At 55.4% G+C, this 6,456-nt stretch overlaps 1 long non-coding RNA gene across 1 annotated transcript; it reads left to right on the plus strand.

Moving 5' to 3' along the window:
- The first annotated feature begins 551 nt into the window (after positions 1-551).
- Positions 552-4,506, plus strand: LOC136166738 (uncharacterized). Its single transcript, XR_010662984.1, has 3 exons — positions 552-647; positions 3,875-4,037; positions 4,206-4,506. It is a non-coding gene; the product is annotated as an uncharacterized lncRNA (long non-coding RNA).
- Positions 4,507-6,456: the final 1,950 nt, after the last annotated feature.

Here is a 6,456-nt window from a genome sequence, read left to right on the forward strand (position 1 = left end):
CCAGGCCTTGGGTACCAGGCGGAGCCTTTTCTCCTGATGACCCTCAGAGGACATGATCCCCAGCGGGCCAGGTGTACGGGGACCATTACCGCATCTTCCCTGCCCAAGCCTCTTTGAAATCACTTGTGGCCCCTCCTCCTTTTCCAGCCCTGCAGGGAGATCTTCAAGGTCACTAACACCTAGAGCTTTGAACTGGGGATATCTCCAGCACAGGCAGAAAGCTCCCCTCCGCTCCTCAGGCGCTTTGCTGACAAGACTCACACGGCTCAGCTTTCCTGACCGAGTCGGAGCCGCACCGCCTACAGAAGTCCCAGCTGTAAGTCAGTAAGGTCGTGGACCCCTGACCCCACACAGGTGGCCCCAGTGAGGTGCTGACCTCTGTCATTTTCCTTTGCCCGCTTTTTGCTTTTGGTTTTCTGAGAATAGCTACAACACCTTCCGTTGCACGGGCTCATCTTCTGACATGACCCTGACACTCCCCTCTTTGAGGGGTAAAGTCCACGTGTTCTCCTCCCTTGAGTCTGTGGCAAAGACAGAACAGTTCTGAGCGGCTTCCAGGGCAGGTCACAACGGCAAGGCACCGTCCCCCTGGTTCTTGCGGGACACTTATTCTTGGAACCCAGCCGCCAAGCTCTCAGGAAGCCCAGGTAATCTGTGGAGACGCACATGGGGAAGCTCAAAGGCTCCTGCCAACTGAGCCGAAGGATGACCTGGAGTTGACCAGCGGGGAGGCTGGGGAACGTGTATACATCAGAAAAGGGGAACAGCATGTGCAAAGGCTCAGAGGCAGGAGAGAGCTTGGCGCACCTGGGCAGTGCCTAGAGGTGCGGGGTGGGGGCCGGGGGCACACAGCGGAGGCCGGAGGTGAGGGAGAGCCTGTGGGCAGGGCCCGAGAGGACGCTGGAGGCTGGCTGAGCTGGGGGGCCTGGGCAGCTAGAGAGGAGGGTAACAGATGATGGCTGCGCTTTGAAACTTCAGAGTGGACAGTGCACTCAAGGGGCTGAGCCTGCAGGCGGGGTGGGAGCAATGAGGCCCCCTGGGGGCCTGGACTAGGGTGTTGGCAGTGGGGATGGAGGGAGAGCTTTGTGGGGGGTGGTACCCAGTGGGTCTGTCGGCCAGGCTCACTGAATTACTGGAGCTGGTGTGATGGCTGGGGGGGAGGGGACAGGAGTGCATCGTGGGTAGCCAGCCTCTGACCTATAGGATGACCGCCGGGGTCAGTCTCTGATAGCAGGACCACGATGGGGTCAGAGTTGCAGGCCACGTGGGGTGTGAATCCCAGGCTCCCCACCACCATCAAGCTGACAATAACAATGACAGTCCTTACCAAGGGCCTCCTGCACGCCAGACACTGGCGAAGAGTGTGGCATCCTCTCGTGTGATCTTCTACGAATATGAGGAAGGTGCCCATTTTACAGATGGGGAAACTGAGACCTGCAGGTAAGGTAAGCCACCATCCCAAGGCCTCTCAGTTGGGAAACAGCAGAAGCAGGAAGGGACGTTGGCGTCTTCCTGGAGGCTGTGGAATCCGCCCACCTCGGGGATGAGCCACCAGGTCTGGCATTTGCGGATTTTGAAGGAGTTTTGGGTGGGAAGCTGCGGGGTCAGAGATATCTCACTGGAATGTCAGAAGGAATGGGCCTGAGTCAAAGTCTGCTCAAGTCAAATTCCCCAGATTTGGTCTGAAGAAATCCTCCCACTGCTCACACAGGAATAAAAGGTCGGGGAGTCAGGCCTGTGCTCAGCTGTGACGGTGCAAGGGGCCCAAGCCAGGTCTGGGGGTCGCGGGCCGGCCTCCGTCCCAGGACCTGCTCCTGGAAGAAGCTCTACCCCAGCCCCTGCTGCCTCGGTGCTGACTCCGGAGGGAGGGGCAGCTTTCCGGAAGTCCTCAGCCTGGGGTCTGGGCTTGAATGATGACCTTGTCCCTGGGGGGCTTTGGGGGCTGCAGGTCACCATCTCGTGGGCTCTGTCTCTCCCTGGGCACGTGCGTTCATCTTCCAGACCTGCCTGCCAACCCGGCTGCCTGGCTGATCTACCGGGAGCCTTATAAAAACTAACGCCCGGGGACATCCCTGCCGGCCCGGTGGCTAAGCCTCTGTAATCCCACGGCAGGGGTACCTCTGTTCCACCCCTGGTCAGGGAACTAGACTCCACACGCTGCAACTAAGACTGGAGTTCCCGCGTGTTACCACCAGCACCCTGCACAGCCAAAAAAAAAAAAAACCCAGACATCCCAACAGCAGCAACGGACACCCAGGCCACGAGCCAGAAGCAGCACCGCCGAAGTTCCTCGTCTGATCCCGACACACGGCTAGTGCTCAGAACAGCCGTGATGAGCATTGCCTTTGGGGTCACATGTGTGTGGGCTCAACTCCTGACTCTGCTTGTGTGCTGGGAGACCCTGGGCGCATGTGGCAACCTCTCTGAGCCTCAGTCTCCTCCTTCTATCAGGAGGGACACTCTTGTCATGGGCCTGAAGGGATTAAAGCATTTAATTTGGGTCCATCGCTTGGAACTTAGAGCTCAAAAGGGAAAATAAAAAAGGCACCCAAATTCATCCTGCTCACAGCAACATCGACCTTGCACACGAGAAGACGCTGAGATGGACCAAACCCAGGCTCAGAACCGGGTGAAGCAAGGTGACTGCCCGAAGGAAACCTGGAAGAAAGGCCCCAGAAAAGTGATCCAAGCCTTCCACCTTGCCGAGTGGAAGGGGACACTCTGATTCGGGATTTCAAAGGAGCATGTCAAAAAGGGACTTCTGGAACCGAGCTCGGAAGCTGGCAGCATTACGCTGAAGTCCCGTCACAGCCAGACATGCTTGATGTTTTCTTCCTCGTGGACCCTGAAGCGCATGCCACTGTCGCTGGCATGGGCGGTGAATTCCAGGGCTACGTGGGCTTTCTGTCTGGAATCAGTGGATCCTGCAGTGCTTGACCCAGGGATGTTTCGTCAGAGCAGGGCTGCGGCTTTGCCAGCTACTCAGAGCCCCCCCTGCCCTGCCGCATCCCTGCAGCACCCGTCCTGGGCCACAGGATGGAGGGGGGCTGGGAGAGCAGCCCCCGCCCTGGCCGGGGACATGCACACACCGCGTGCCTCGGCGCGTCCCCGATGCCTTGACGGAGCAGCCCGGGTCTGGCGCTCTCTGCTAGCCAGCACATTCTGTTCTGAACGTGTTACATGCCTTGCCTCATTTGCGCCTCAAAGCCACCTTATGAGGTGAGAGGTGTTAGGCTCCATTTTGCAGATGGGGAAACCGAGGCATGGAGCAGCCAAGCAAGCCCTGTGTCCAAACCCCTGCCCAGTAAGTGGCAGAGGCAAGGCCTGAGTCCAGGCCGTGAAGCTCAGGTTCAAGGGTTCCCCTGAGCTGTCCGCCATCAGGGGGCTCCACACAGGAGGATGCTGAGGTCTGGGGGTTTGCAGCCCCAGGGCCACGGGCCAGCCACACCCTGAACCGGGCCTGGCTGACGTCAAGGCCTGGCTTTGATCTGGTGTCTGTTTTACATACAGTGTGCGTCTGTGTCTGCTTCAGCCTCCCATTTATCCCTCGCTTCTAGCCCCTCACTTTTCCCCCAGTCATCCTGTTTGCTTTCTCTACCTGTAGTTCCATTTATATTTTGTAAATAAATTAATTTGTACCATATTTTTAGATTCTACATAAAGATCAAGGGTACAGCATAAGGAACTCTTCGCAATATTCTATAATGACCTACACAGGAAAAAATTTAAAAAAAAAGAACCTATGTATATCCACTTTGTACAGCGTAAACTAACACCACATTGTAAAGCAACTATACTGCAAAATAAAACCTTCCTTTATCCTTTCATTCACTTCCTTGTTTGTTCATTCACTCTCTCTCTCTCTCATCAACAGTTTTGGAGCACCTACGGTATACCTGGCCTTGGTCTGGGAGCCAGGGAGACAGAGACGAGACAAGCCCTCTGCCCCCGAGGCCGTCCCAGGCAGTGGGGCAGACTAACAAGCAATCTCCCCGGAGTTTGGAGAAGACAGAGGCTGAGAGGGCATCCCTGAGGAGGTGGGCATCACCCAGCTTTCAGCTGGGCATCAAGGGATGAATAGGAATTCACTAGTGAGGCGGAAGATAGATGGGTCCCAGGCTGGGCAGCCAAACTAACAGGAATGAGAAAGGAGCTGAGCGCTGCCCGGATAAGAGAGAAAATACTGCATGTTCCTAATTCCCCAGGTCAAGGAGACCTTCCTAACTACGCATGCACAGAGTGGCTCCTTGGAGCTCAAAACAGCGGGGGCATCGCCTCAGAGTAAGTGACGTCAGCGTACCCGTCGGCCTTCTCGCTAGAGTCCATCTTGGCTCCGAGACAGGCAGATGCACACGGGAAGACGCTGAGATGGACCAAACCCAGGCTCAGAACCGGGTGAAGCAAGGTGACTGCCCGAGGGAAACCCGGAAGAGAGGCCCCAGAAAAGTGATCCAAGCCACCACGAGGGCGTGACTCTCCCTCTGAGCCTGCCCGTGCGTCTGTCCACACACACACTTTTTCCTCCTAATAAACACTGGACTTGCTTCACCACGTTCCATCTCTGTCTCTGTGTGGAAACTCACGTCTACACAGGCGACAAGCTAGGGCCTCATCACTGCCCACTGATCCCTGGGGGTCTGATGACCAGGATTCCACGCTCTCCTGGCCGCAGCCCGGCCTCAGTCTCTGGCCAGGAACCGAAACCTTGCTTCAAGTCGCTGCAGGCCGAGGCCACCGAGGTCACCGGGGCCTGGCTAGGGCGAGTGAATCATCTCACAAGTCACAAGACCAAGCTGGTGACCTTGACGAAGGGGGATGCAGGGGAGACAGACGCTGCTGAGCCTGGGTCCTCGGTGCTGGCTCCGTCGCTCCCTAGACAAATGATCGTGGCCAAGTCACTTCCTTCTGAGCCTCAGTTTCCCTTTCGGTAAAATGGGGGCCCTAGTGCCCACATGTCAGGCTCACCACCAGTTCATCATCCAGCCCTCCCTTCCTTGTTTGGGAGTGTTTGTCTGGCTCCTTTCTCTGGACCCTGCTTGCACTGGACTCTCAATCCGGTTCCCCACCCCCAGTCTCCCAGCTTCCGCGGTTTCACCTGTCCAATATCTCGGGAGATTTCTGGAGCACATTTCTGACATGACACATCCCCTCCTGAATTTCTGGGGCTCCCCATTGCTCCAGGACGAAACCCAGGTCTTTGTGCTCTGGGCCTTGGCGATCTGGCCACCCTGCCCTTCTGTCTCCTCACCACCAGCAGATGTTGGAAATTTGATCTCTGGTTCCTCTGCCTTTTCTAAATCCAGCTTGAAGATCTGGAAGTTCACAGTTCACGTACTGTTGAAGCCTCATGTGGAGAATTTTGAGCAGTACTTTGCTACCGTGTGAGATGAGTGCAATTGTGTGTTAGTTTTTGAGCATTCTTTGGCATTGCCTTTCTCTGGGATTGGAATGAAAACTGACCTTTACCAGTCCTGTGACCACTGCTGAGTTTTCCATATTTGCTGGCATATTGAGTGCAGCACTTTCACAGCATCATCCTTTAGGATTTGAAATAGCTCAACTGGAATTCCATCACCTCCACTAGCTTTGTTCGTAGCGCTGCTTCCTAAGGCCCATTTGACTTGAACAACAACAATGTATGACAGACCTCAATCTCATAAGGGAATCAGATGAATAAACTTTTCACAAAGTCACGTGTCAGGGAAAACAGTCGGGAGACTGTTCCAGCTTAAAGAGATCGACCTGGTCATCAAGCGCGACATACAATCCTTCTCTAGACCTGGGTTCCAGGACCTTCCCTGGCGGCCCAGTGGTTGAGACTCTGGGCTTCCAATGCAGGGGGCGCGGGTTCAATCCCTCGTCGGGAAACAGATCCCACATATTGCACAGTGCAGCCCAAATAAAATAAAATAAATAAAAGGATCCTGATTCTGCGAAAGAAAAGAGGAAGGAGGGAAGACCCAGCCACGTGGCATACCCGGGGGCCACTTGAGTCTGGATGGAGAATTAGTGAATCATTTTAGTTTTCTCTAGTAATAATGGTGTCGTACTTATGTTGAGCAAGGTCCTTGCTCTTAGGGGACATGTGATCAAGTATTCAGGAGTCAGGAGGCATGAAGTCCTAGCTTGGGCTTCAGCCACAGAACACATGTGTTCTGCTGAGGAGCCCACACTGTGGTCATGTCTCTGGGCTACTGCGCATGCTGTTCCCCTGCCCAAGATGCTTGTCCTTGCTGTGTCTAATGAGATGCCAACCACCCAGGTTAAGGGCTATGGAGATGAGATCTGAGGGGAAGGACCAGGGAGACTGGAAGGATGGGAAAAGGAGAGGCAGGGAGTTTTGCCAACACTTTATGCCATAAGCAGGATTCTCATAGAAGCTGGCGGCCAGACCTCAGGCTTCAGGGGGGAGGCACTAGGCCACCGGGAAGAGGTGAGGTGAGCAGGCAGGGCCCA

The sequence above is a fragment of the Muntiacus reevesi genome, chromosome 4 (assembly GCF_963930625.1).
Source record: "Muntiacus reevesi chromosome 4, mMunRee1.1, whole genome shotgun sequence".
Taxonomy (NCBI): domain Eukaryota; kingdom Metazoa; phylum Chordata; class Mammalia; order Artiodactyla; family Cervidae; genus Muntiacus; species Muntiacus reevesi.